The sequence below is a fragment of the Pelodiscus sinensis genome, chromosome 11 (genome assembly GCF_049634645.1).
Source record: "Pelodiscus sinensis isolate JC-2024 chromosome 11, ASM4963464v1, whole genome shotgun sequence".
In the NCBI taxonomy this organism is placed as follows: domain Eukaryota; kingdom Metazoa; phylum Chordata; order Testudines; family Trionychidae; genus Pelodiscus; species Pelodiscus sinensis.
In genome coordinates this window covers 19,200,236-19,212,988 of record NC_134721.1, presented here as the reverse complement: position 1 = coordinate 19,212,988, position 12,753 = coordinate 19,200,236, and the positions used below count along the sequence as shown (strand labels likewise).

General features: G+C 44.0%; 1 protein-coding gene across 2 annotated transcripts in view; it reads left to right on the top strand.

The window, feature by feature from the left end:
• RAD18 (RAD18 E3 ubiquitin protein ligase) overlaps positions 1-12,753 on the top strand; it is a 262,323-nt gene that overhangs the window by 38,633 nt on the left and 210,937 nt on the right. Inside the window, exon 1 of one of the 2 annotated variants that reach the window (XM_025189544.2) lies at positions 5,417-5,549. The exons of the other annotated variant lie outside the window; for it this stretch is intronic. The gene's annotated coding sequence lies outside the window, so the exon portion shown is untranslated. Of the gene's footprint in view, positions 1-5,416; positions 5,550-12,753 lie in introns of those variants that run through there. 2 annotated transcript variants of the gene reach the window in all.

Genomic DNA, 12,753 nt, shown 5'->3' with positions numbered 1-12,753 from the left:
CGCGTTACGGCAGGATGCCCCATCAGCCGGACCGGTTCTAGACTGATCCGTGTCCTTAGGGCCCTGGGCTGGGGCCCGTGAGTGAGGGTGGGCCCGGGCCCCCTTTTCCTTCGCCCCGCGGCCTTGGGGGAGACGCTGGTAGTTACGTGTCAAGGAGAGGGTCGTAGCTGAGGTTGGTGAATCGTCCTAATGACCCCTAGCAAGGGCGCACGAACGACATTAAGACCCCCCCCATGGGGGGGGGGGGCAGAGGGTACCGTCGGACGAGACCGGTACACCAAGGAAATGTGCATTTAAAAAATTCTCCCCCTGACTTTTAGCACAATGTAAATCGCCAGAGAAGCATGAGCTTTGAAGTTAGTGGGTTCTTCCAATAATATCTACCTACATCTTTGCCATCCACAGCGCTGCCAGCCCATTCTGTAATACTCATGGAACCGATGAGATAAGTTGCTGTGGCCTCACTGAGCAAGCTTAGCAGCTTATTTTCAAATGTAAGCAAGTGTGGATAAAAAGCATGGGATGGGCTTTTTGGTGAGGAATGAAGTTAAAAAAAAAATGCCACTCACTGCTGGTTACTGAGCCTGCAGCCCAGGGCCCGGTAGGCTTTGGTTACACTTCTATAATTAAAGCACAGCCATGGCAGTGCTTTCAAGTGAAACTGTGGGTGGCCACGGCATGAGCGCTGGGAGGGAGCTCTCCCAGTGCTCTTTGTATGCTACCTCCATGAGGGGAGTATCTTCAGTGCTGGCAGCCTGTTCACGCTGGCACTTTACAGCGCTGTGACTCGTGGAGGGTGTTTTTTCACACCCCTCAGCCAGAAAGTTGCAATGCGGTAAAGTGGCATTGAGGAGAGGTACTGGACTGGCAATCCTGAAAGCTGAGGCCCTTTTACCCTGGAAAAGGCACAGCACAGACAAGCCTGCCAAGAGGAGTGGGTTGGGGAGGGGACAAAAGAGGCAATTGCCCCAGGGTCAGGTGATTCAAAGGATGCAACTAGAGCCCCGGGCCCTTTAAATCACTACAGGAGTGCTGCACTGTGCACTCCAGGCAACTCTAAGGGCTCAGGGGCCCAGCATGGCGCACTCCAGGCAGCTCAATGGGCTAGTAGAGGTGGGAGATGATGGCGTGTTCTGGGCGGTGCAGAGGGTTAGCTGGCCTGGCCTCACCCCATCTACCTGAGGCTGGGCCCCTTTTGGGAGCATGGAGCTGAAGGTGCCCCGCCACCTTGCCCAATGGCCTGTGGAGGCTGTCAGTACCCCTGAGCACAAATAATAGCAATGTAGAGCTCCTCACTAGTGTGCTACCTCTATGGCTTGAAGACCCTATCTGCAGAGGCTGAGACGATGATTCAGTTTGCATGGCACACTCAGGGCCTAGCCTTTGCTGAGACTGCTTATAAAGGGTGCTGCTGATAAATTTTGCGCCCTGGCTACCAGTCCCTGGGAACCAGACTGAACCATTTCACACTGGCCAGCTGATGTGACTGGTTCACTTTTAAACCAAACTCTGTTAAGATTAGGGCTGGAAGCCAAGCTTAATTACATCATTAGAAAAGCATTCACTGAACTTTGCATCTGGCCAAAAATGGTGATGATAGACGGGAGGTGACACTATTTTAGACAAAAAGGTGAGAGTATTCAATGCATTGTAGCTACAGCAACAAACAGAAATTGTGGGAAGAAAATAGCTTTCTAATTAGCAATATCCATGATTAAAGCTGCCAAGCTCTCCACAAGGTTCTGTGGCAAAATTATGCATTACTTAACATCTTAGATAAAGACCCTGCCTTGAACACCTGTTTAGTCTTTTCACTTCCTTTGTTTATGCCATTTGTTTCTAGCATTGGGAGACAGTCACATGCTAAAGAGGGGGAAGAATGAAATGAACAAGATTCATATTAAAACAATAATGAAATTATGCCCATATGACAATAGAGTTTATTGAGATTATCAGTTAAGAGCTGGATTTGCGTACAAGTAAAAGGCTTCCATCTGGTTTTGTTTAATGTTATATGAAGTGCACAACAAAACTTGGAATTGCATCAAACCTCAGTGACAATGCACTCATCAGCTTGTTGTGAATGGAATCTGTTAGCTGGTAAACAAATCTCAGATTAGCCAATGCCAATTCACATGTTAAGAGTTGGTTATTTTATTAGGAAAAATCTTGGGAGACGATCCATTGATGAAACTTCTAGCCAAGACCCACAACTGCAACAGAAATGAGATGTAAGGCACCACTTTCCAACTGAAATGCTGTTGCTATAAGAAATTAAACATTTTTATTCATACATTTAGATTTAAAATAAGAGCTCTTTTTGCCTATCCTGGTGGAAGAACCACAATGACAGCTAGAGAATTTTGCCTACCCACTGCGAAAGGAGTTTCTCCTTTAGAATCATAGAAAACTGGAACTTGAAGGGACCTCGAGAGGTCATCTAGTCCAGTCCCTTGCCCTCACAGCAGGACCAAGCACCACCTAGATCATCCCTGATAAATGTCTATCCAATGTGCTCTTAAATATCTCCAGTGATGGAGATTCCACAATCTCCCTAGGCAATTTATTCCAGTGTTTGTATTTAGATTCAGCAATGCCATCATGCACTGTGATACTCTTAAAACTCACTCATAAAGCAGGGGTTATCTGAATCAATTCTTGCACAGGTAGTCCTAGGGAGCATTTGAGTACTATAGGAAGTAGTGTGATGATTTTTAGTCATTATCAAACCCATATGCCAGTATTGTGCTATGAGGTGCAATATTGCTGGAGATTCCATCTCTAACATAAAATGTTAAACTTTCTGACTACTCACTTGTGGTCATTAAGGAGCAAAGGAAATAATGTTAATACCACATATACGGTATTTATTGGATTCATTTCCACACAATAGCATTGAGACCCAGAGCTGCTTATGGTTAAAAAATGAGAAAACATTTATAAGGACAATAAGAGCAATCCTTACGTACAAGATACACACCTACCTTTGTGTTTACTGTATGGTGGCACTGTAGGGGATACTTCTAGACCCAAGTTCAAGATCACCTTATGCTGTGAGGCATCACTCTACTGATGGTTGGGGACAAATTCTGTGAAGAGATTAGTCTGAATAACCTGATTTGAATTCTTACTGACTTGAATGGGAATTGGGTGTATGGGGAACTGGCTAGAGCTTCCAAGGACTTGGCACTTGCTGAGGGAAGAAACATTCCATACCTCACATATAATAGTCTTAGTACAGGATGAAATTCTGGAACTTGTATCTGGATAACAGAGAGAGAGATTAGATTATGAAAAAGGAAGGGGTCTCTGATATAGATGTGAAGGGTTAACTGGTTAATTGGTAAGCATCACCTCAGGGCCCACCATGGATAGGAGCTGCTTCGGGCATCTGGAGCTACCCCTGTTCATGGCAGGCCCAGGGGAACATAGGCAGGGGTTTCTCTGGCCAAGCTGGAGCATCTTCTGCCTGTGCAGGGGACTGCTCCAGCCCTGCCACCATAGGGGAACACTCCAGCACCCCCCCCCCTTAATTGGTTAACCAGTTAAACTTCACGTTTAACTGGTTAACCAATTAAACAGGATTTTATACCCCTAGTTTCGGATCACCCCAGTATTTTTTTAAAATTATCTCAGGACTCAGGAGTAACCACTTAGTAGTAGATCTGTCCCTAATCCTAAAATCTGCTCACAGAGGGTACGTCCACACAGCAGTGCTAACGTCGGAATAAGTTTAGCAGCTTCAGGTATGTCAATTGTATAGCTTAAGTCGAAATAGCTTAATTCAGCTTTTGGGGCTGTCTATGCAGCAGGAAGTTGAAAGAAGAACACACTTCCCGTACTCCTCATGAAATGAGGGTTACCATGAGTCAGCGTAAGAAGTCCTCCCTCCAGCTCAACATTATTTTGGAATAAAGGCTTGTAGTGTAGATGCGCGTTTTGTTATTCCAAAATAATGTTGCTGTGTAGACATACCCAGAGAGATTGTTACAGGTGTAGGAGTGGACAGTTGTAGGGAAGGACACTAGATAAAAATGCAAAAATGTAGGGCATCTAAAACAATAAGGATGGAAGAATGGTTGTTACACACACAGAGGAGAGGGCAGCTCATGACATACAGAGAAGAGACTAGACAAGTGGTGCAGTAGAGCCCACCATTCCTAGGAGCGTGGTCGTCAAGAGAAGCAGGAAACAAATGACTAGTTATGATCGATATTGGACACAGAATGATTCCAACTCTGCCTGGTCTACTGGAGAAGATAAGGAATGTGTGTAAGTACTTGCAGATCAATAATTCGTTGGTGACAAAACTTGCAAATATTATCTAATGAGCAAAACTAAATGATATGACCCTGTTTGTGCACACAGAAAAGGCAAAATCAAATTATTTATTATGAATTATGGCTGAGCTCCTCAAATGTACTTAGATACCCACCTCCTATTAAAGCCAATGTGTGTTTGACACCTAAATACCCAGCAAAATCTGGATGAGCTAAAGCTTATGTCAAAAACCTCATCTTTGTTTATATGGAAATGAAAAAGGCTAGCGAATGTGGGCGTGAAATGTCAGCAAAGAAAAGATGCTCTACAAGATGAAAACATCAATATGACTCTTCTTGGAAATATCCAAGAGGTTTACATCAAAAAACTGAACCACCGGTATGGGTTAAGTACTGAGAATGAAAAAGAATATTGCAAATTTCTTATTTATTTAGGTCACAAAAAATCTTAAGTGAATCATAAAAAGGAGCACTTTGAATTTCAATATAAGGCGTGATCAGAAAGAGCCATGCTTGTGACTGCTGAGTTTTACAGAAGTGCATACTTCAGCAGAACTCAGATAAACAAAATTAGAGGTAAATCCAACACTTAGTACCTCTGGAGGAGTTTTAGGTGGTTCAGATTCCCACATGAGTATTACTGCATTCTTGAACTGTACTCCAGTTATTACTGTCTTATGAATAATTTACAGCTGCCAATATGTTTATGGAGGACTCTGAGCGTGCATCTAATGAAGAGTCTGACAGCTGATTAGGAAAAGGTAAGGGCTACTGGAAAGGTTGATTTGAAGGTGGATGAGGATAAACAGGATTTGAGAGCTATAAATAATTCAGATTCCTGCAGAGTTCAGGGAGTATAACTAGTGACAATGGAACCTCATTGGTCACAACAGTCCAGAAATTTAAACTCACTGGAGAGACAATATTACTGAGCTACCAATATGACTCCTTGCCAGTTTAATTTGAGGTGACTTGGCAATATTTTGTATCATAATTGAATCATATGGTATAATGAGTCTGATATTTTAATATTCCCATCAAATCCAGGGTGCCTGAGAAAATTACAAGAAATATTAATGATCTCTTCCTTCTTCCCTTCCTCTAAGGATGCCTCTGACTTATAGGGGTAAAGTCCTGATGGTTGCCCTAGAGAGAGCATTACTGGGAAGAATCTCTGCACAGTTACCTTGGAAGTGTCTCTACACAGGAGACCCTTGTAACGTGCTCTAACAGCATCAGGACCCAAGATTAGTCACATTTCTGCCCCTGGTGAGTTGGAATCTGGGTTTTGTGTTCATTTATTATCAGAAGAGCTTTAAAAATATTGGCTAGGACTTTACTGTCCCTGAACTTTTATGGGAAGGTGATGTAATGTGCCAAGCACTAGAGTGATGTATGCAGGTCAGTCTTCCCAGACTCCAAGTGAGCAACTGCGTGTTTCATTGGCTGGAGCTCCCACCTGATTTTTCAGCCTCAACCCCACCGGAGTGTAGTGCCGCAGCCTGATTCAGAGGTGGGGATGTGTGGCTCAGGTAACTGACCCTGCATCTGAGGATTTGACTGTAGTTCCCTGGCTAGCTGAGGGTGAACAAAGCCACCACTAACCACTGCTGCTGTGAGATCTTCAGCTAGAAACATAAAACAAGAAGGACCAAACAGACAGGTTTTATGTGAGCATTCCCTGTGATCATTTAATCAGGCTTATAATATGACCTGTGTCTAGGCCTTTTCAGGAGACATTCCTCTTGAGATACCATACACAAAAGCTGTGAATCCCTATGGGGACAATGCTCATTGGATTACACTTTAATATAAAGTTTCACTTAATATATGGCTTATAAAGCTTTAAATTATTAATAAAAGTTATAAACATGAACCTGATTTGAAGATTACATGTTCTAGATTCAGATAGTTACAAGTACATTGATAGAAAGTATTCTAGATAGTTATTCTCAGCATGGTATTGATCTGTTGGCCTCTCTAATAGTCTACAGCAATTGGTTAACCTTTAATTAATCACTTATTGATCCTTGGGAAACTATTTGTAAATGGACCCCAATATAAAAAGTGTGATCACAAATGGTTGGTTGCCCCATATTATGGCTAATCCTGGATGGGTGTGCAGATTAGGGGAGAACACAAGGGACTCATCTCCCAACCAGGAAAGCAGAAGGGAGAAGCTGGAAGGGGAGTATGGCCATGCTCCTGCCATGGAGATAAGCCAGTGCTGGGGGAGTGCATATGATGCACTATATCAAGGGCTACAAGGATGGTGCCCGCCACAGAGTACCAGGAAGAATACTGGCTGATTTACCAAGATTTCCTCTAGAGGGTCCCTTTGCAGAATGGCCCCATATCATTCTCTATAACATAAGCCCTGTTTTAAAGCCAGATTGGCCTGTAATAAGTGAATAGATACCCATGGCATATAATTAATGAATAGATAGTCACAGGTGTTAAAACTCATGCATAGATCACAGCAGCCTGACATCTAAGAACAAATACAATCAAGTGCTGTCTGGGAACATTTTTCAAGTGAAATCTAATCATCCAAGGGCAAACACTATTCTGAAAGTAAAACGAATATATGAAAAAAACTGAGAGCAAGAACTGGATTTGCTCCACGTACTCCCTATTTTTCAGCATTGATGGATCTAAATATAGTATCAGCTGTGGGAAAACTTCATTTAGATGCTTCACAGCACTTCATTGGCTCAAGGAGTGGATGATGCTAGACTTGAAATGAGTAACTGAATTCATTGTTTCAGAAATGTTGCCTAACCTGGATTTCCCCCTATTCCCCCGCATCCTCTTCCCGATAATTAAATAAGGGAAACTGTGTGCAGAATCACTATGCAGCTGCCACCTCTATTAATTCTTCTCAGCAGGCTGTAGCAACTCCAGGAGTGTGGCATTTGCAGAAGGTGTCAGATACTTGTCCTTTCAGATTCCAAAAAAAGCACTAGGTCCATCAGATGGGCCAGCATGTTTGCTGCAGGCAAAGAATACACAGACAAGAGAGCAAGCAGTCTAGTGACTGCAAGGTGATATTGGAGAGGATGTCAGTAAGGGTGGGAGATGACATTCAGTTCCTACTTGGCTTTAGCATCTTTTCAGTGAGTCCTTACCTCTTTAGCCCCATGTTCCAGGGGTGTTCCACAGGCCTCCATTCTTCATCTGTCCCAGTTCTTCTTGTGCACCCTTCCTCTCTATGACCTCATCCACTCTCCTGACCAATCTACCATCTCTATGCTGATTGCTTGTAAATGCATCCCTTCACTTCTGAGTTTTCCCTTACCATTCCACCTTGCCCTTCTCTGACAGCTCCCCCAGGATGAGTCACCATCAGCGTACAATGAACACGGCCAAAACCCGACTCATCATCTTTTTTCCCTCTGCTTTCTCTCTGACTGTGGATCTCACCATGATTTCCTACAACTCAGGCCCATGACCTGTTTAGCCCTTTTTCTAGATGCCACACATCAAAGTCAAGCACAAACCCTGCTGCTGCTTTCTCTAGATTATCTGTAAGATCTGGTCTTTTCTCTCTATTCACATGGCTAAAATTTACATCTAGATCATCATCATCCCTGATTTGCTTACTGCAATTTTCTCCTCTTGGTCCTGTTGGACACATACCGTGTCACTCTGAGGTCTTTTCAAAATGCTGCTGCCAACATCAGCCCCTGGCTCAACAATGTGTCTATGTCACTCCCTACACTGGTTCCTTCTTCACCCCCATCAAATGTGAACTTCTTGTCTATTAGGGTTCTTCACACAGTTTGGCCCTAACTGCTTCTGTATCATAGAATCCTAGGCCTGGAAGGAACCTTAAGAAGGCATCTAGTCCAGACTCCTACGCTCATGGCAGGCATAGTATCTTATTGTGTTGTCCCCCACCAGCCTGCACTGCCCATTTGTCCATTGTTACAAGTGTCTTTGGTTTGCCACCCTTATACCTGCAACACCTTCTCTAAAGTAGTCCATAGGCCTGCTCTCTCCTTCAAATCCCTTAAAACCTGAAGCTACGATGAGAAACTGCCAGCTGATGTTGTCTTTGAGCCAGTAGGGACTCCTGATATGTATCTTATAATATATTTAGGAGAAATATTGTTCTCTAAGGACTCTGGCTGTGTGTGCACATACACGCCCAATGTAAAAATGTATTTACATTAGCATGGCCCTTCAAGTTTGTCTTTTATGCCTTTTAGAATAGGTAGCACAATGGGCTCCTGATCCCGACTGGGCCTCTCTGGGCTTCATCATCCTGATTTAAACTTTAGCTATTTCAGAAGTTCCTCAGCTGGTGTAATTTGGTGTCGTGCTGGTGGTTCCCATGCTTCAATGCTGGCTGTTCTGTCCACTTACCCATGGAGCGTATTGCCCCATCTGTGCCCTGATTTTTTCTTTGGTTCAGTATATGCTATGGCTGAACAAGTGGCTGCCATATGCTCATTCTGAGACCTGTGCAACAGTGATATCATACTAAGTCAGGGAGGGGTCTGAGGATAAAAGTTCCCAAATCTTTGAGGAGTGGGGGAAGGTTGATCCAGGGCACCAGCTGGAGACCATCTTAATGTCAAATATAGAAAAGTTAGAAACAGCAGCTCAGGTTGCAGCTCTTGTGCTTTCCTTAATTTACCTCCATATGGGACTGTGCATCACATGAGGTGTGAAATGCCTGTTCTGAGACCCTCTGAGACCCTCTGGCAGTGTCATAAGAATGGCCATACAGTGGCCTCAAAAAAATGAGGAAGAACAGCTCTTGCGCAAGAGGTTTTTTTGCGCAAAATGGAGCCATCTACACAGCTCCTTTTTGTGCAAAGGCCTCTTGCGCAAAAGCGGCCCCTAATTAATTATGCAAATGAAGCATGGCAATATGCTAATCCATGCTTCATTTGCATGAGCTTTTGCGCAATAGAGGTACAGTATAAACGTAGCCTAAAGGGCAAAGAATACGGTAGGGAGGACTCTAGGGTTACTTTACACTTGTCACCTAAGACAAGAGGCTATGTCTTAGTGGTAGATTTCGCTGTACATAATCATTCTACAATTCCGTATTACATGGGTCATTTTTGGAAATATTGATTACCAAACCAAAGTTATTTTCCCAAAGTGACTCCAGCCCAATAAGTCTGTGGCCTGTTAGTAGACTCAGTGAATACATTTCATTTACATTTGGCCTTTTCTTTGACTCGCATCACATTAATTGTATTTTTGCAGCAATTTGATTAAATAGCTCAGTGGCGGGGAAAGAGGCCTCCGTGGGCAGGATATGGGCCTGCCAAGCCAGTGGATCCAGCTGGGGCCATTCTGCCGCTTCCCTTTCCCCAGGCCAATCGAGACCTGGGGATGGGGGTGTGATGAACCTCCTCTCATGCTTTATGAAATGGATTTATGGACATAAATATACATAACTCAAAGGTGCTTTGAGCAAATTATTCCATGTAACCCATCAATCTTCGTATCATAATCCGCTGGTTCTGTTTATCTTATTTATATACTCTTGTATATAAAATTAGACATGGAGCAGGGACAAATTTATGATTTTTAAATGTGTAAATGGAAAGCCATCAAGGGTAATTCTACTGCTGGGAGGCCTCAGTGTCTGGGCAGTCATATGCAAATAGCCTTTTGTCCTTAAGTCTTAGCAGCGGTTGGTAGGGAGCAGTCATGTGATTCTCCGTGCACTAAGGCAGGGGTGGCCAACACGCAGCTCGTAGGCATGCAGCTCTTCACCCCTGAAAGTGCGGCTCGCGAAGCCGCCCCATGCGCCCCTACAAACGGCCCCTGGCTCCCTGTGTTCACCGGGTGAAGGGGAGCCGTCCGGCATGGCAAAATTTTGTCAGCAAGAGGGTGGCAGCTGGTGGCTCTTCGCATTTTTTCCGCCGCTGTTTCGGCTCTCTTCATGTAATGGGTTGGCCACCCCTGCACTAAGGGAATTCTTTAAAAAGAATAGGAAGGTCGGAGTCTTTTGTCTTTGGCCGGCTGGATACACCCAACGGTGAAGCAGAGACTCCAGGGGAGGGGAGCTGACCCTGGTTTGGAAGGCGGCTGGAACAGAAAGAGTTTTAGGGTGAGTTTATAATAAGTTTGCGCTGAGGATTTTTGTGTTAGAATTAGCTAAGTGGTTTTTGTTACTTTTGATTTTTAATCTACTTTGCTCTGCCTGTTCTCACTTACAACCACTTAAATCCTATTGCTTATGCTTAATAAAATCACTTTTACTTACTATAAAGCCCAGTGTAAATAATTATTACCTGGGGGGCAACCAGTGTGTACCTTCCCCCTTTCATTGTCAAAGGGGGCTTACCCAAGTAATTCACTGAGGGTTTTGATCCCATTTGGGGTGTGGTATCCTAGGAAGCTGGGCCCAAAATAGCAATCTTCTTGGACCTGAAGAGGGTCAGTGTCTGTACTGCTTCTCGGGGGTGGGAGAATGATCTCAGCTTGGTGCCTTGGTTGTGGGAGACCAGTGAAGCTGGCCCAGCAGGACCAAGTGGTAAGAAGCCCCATAGAGCAGGAAGTTGAGCGGCAATGGGGGAAACCCCCCCAAAGGGTCTTCTGTGATCTCACCTGGTCACAGACGGCGCACATTAAGTGTTCCCCCCCTGCTTGCCAGGGGCACCCAGCATCAGAGGGAGCTACTGGCTGTTTTAAAACAGCTGGTGGCTCTCTCTAGCTGCTGCTTGCCCCTGGCAGAGCAGGGGCAGGAGGCGAGAGACTCTGCATGCTCCCCCCACCCTCAGGCCCTGACTGGTCTTGGAGGAAGGTCTCCTCCCTTGCGGTGCCTATAGGGAACTGCCAGCGGTTTTAAAATGGCTGGCAAGTCTTTCAAGGGGGGCTGGGAGGGGGAGAGGGAGAAGCATGAGAAATCTCCTGGCTCTGCCCCTTCCGCCCGAGGTCCCACCCCTTCCAGGGTGCCCTGGAGCCACTTCAGAAATGTATGAAGTGTCTGCCTTTTAACAATTATTGCCCACCCCATATATAGCTAAATAGAAGAAGCTCCAATTTACAGATGGGGAACAGAAGCACAGAGAGGTTAAATAATTTGACCAAAGTTGCCTGGGATGTTTGTGGAACAGAAACCAAGATCTCCCAAATTCCAGTCCAGTACCTTATCCACAGGATCATTCTTCCTTTCTTTTGGCTTTAGAGCCATAAGTTTCTTAAATCCTCATATTAGTGCTTGAGCTTTTCCCCCTTATTTATTTGTTTTCTTCATAATGACTCTCCCTTGTCAGTACCAGAGCTTGGGGACAGACTGAGTTACAAGATTGTTGGCTAATCGTATCTTTGATTGTTTTCACAATAAGCACAGATACACTTCTAACTTGTTTTGAATTGCTCTGTGGAGTGGAATTCTATCCAGTTCTTATCCTAGTTGTTTAGTAAAAGATACAGTCTAATTCCTAAATTGTGGCATTGCAAAATCAATACAACGTATAATATTTTTGGGTAGGGACATTCAAAGGGAGCTGGAAAAGTTGACTATCATAGATGAAAATCTTAGAATTACAATATAGAACTTCTGCGAAGAGGCAAAAACATTACCACAGTTCAAATTAGAGCCAGATTCTATTAACTGTACTCACCTTGTGTATCACCTCTTTCTTCAAACAGACCCACTAAAACCCATCAAAAGAGATAGAGTGAAGCCATTTGTGAGCAGCCAGTGAGCTGCATGTTAATTGTTGCTTCAGGTTCCCACTTCATTTCAATAATTTATCTCAGAAGATTGTATTGCAGGTGTCTGGAAATATTTTTACTAATTTACCTAGGGGCCAACATGCACATTTTGAATCAACAGCAGAAAAACAGCACTTTTATATTTGTTTATGAATCATCTACTGTCTGGGGCCTAGTTTATACTTAAAATGTAGGTTTCCATAATACGGTCCATCTCCTAAGCGCTATGCTGACCTCTGATGTAGATGCAGCTGTGTTAGCAGAAGAATGCATCTGCTGACCTAACCACCATTGTGTAGAGAGGTGGCATTCCTACCTGGATGGAAAACCCGCTTCTATTGCTGTCAGCCGTGTCCACGCTACGGGGTTATGCTAGCATAGCTACAACCCCATAAATATATTGCTGTTGCTCCCATACTATAGAGATGGTCTAGAGTGCCTCACATTTCTAAATACAGGACTATGTAGCACTTTAAAGACTAACAAGATGGTTTATTAGATGATGAGCTTTCGTGGGCCAGACCCACTTCCTCAGATCAAATAATGGAAGAAAATAGTCACAACCATATATACCAAAGGATACAATTTAAAAAAAAAAAATGAACACACATGAAAAGGACAAATCACATTACAGAACAGAAGGGGGATGGGGGGGGGAAAGGAAGGTGAATGCCAGTGAGTTAATGATATTAGAGGTGGGGAAGGGGAAATGTCTGTGAGTTAATAGTATTAGAGGTGATAATTGGGGAAGCTATCTTTGTAATGTGTAAGATAGCTGGGGTCT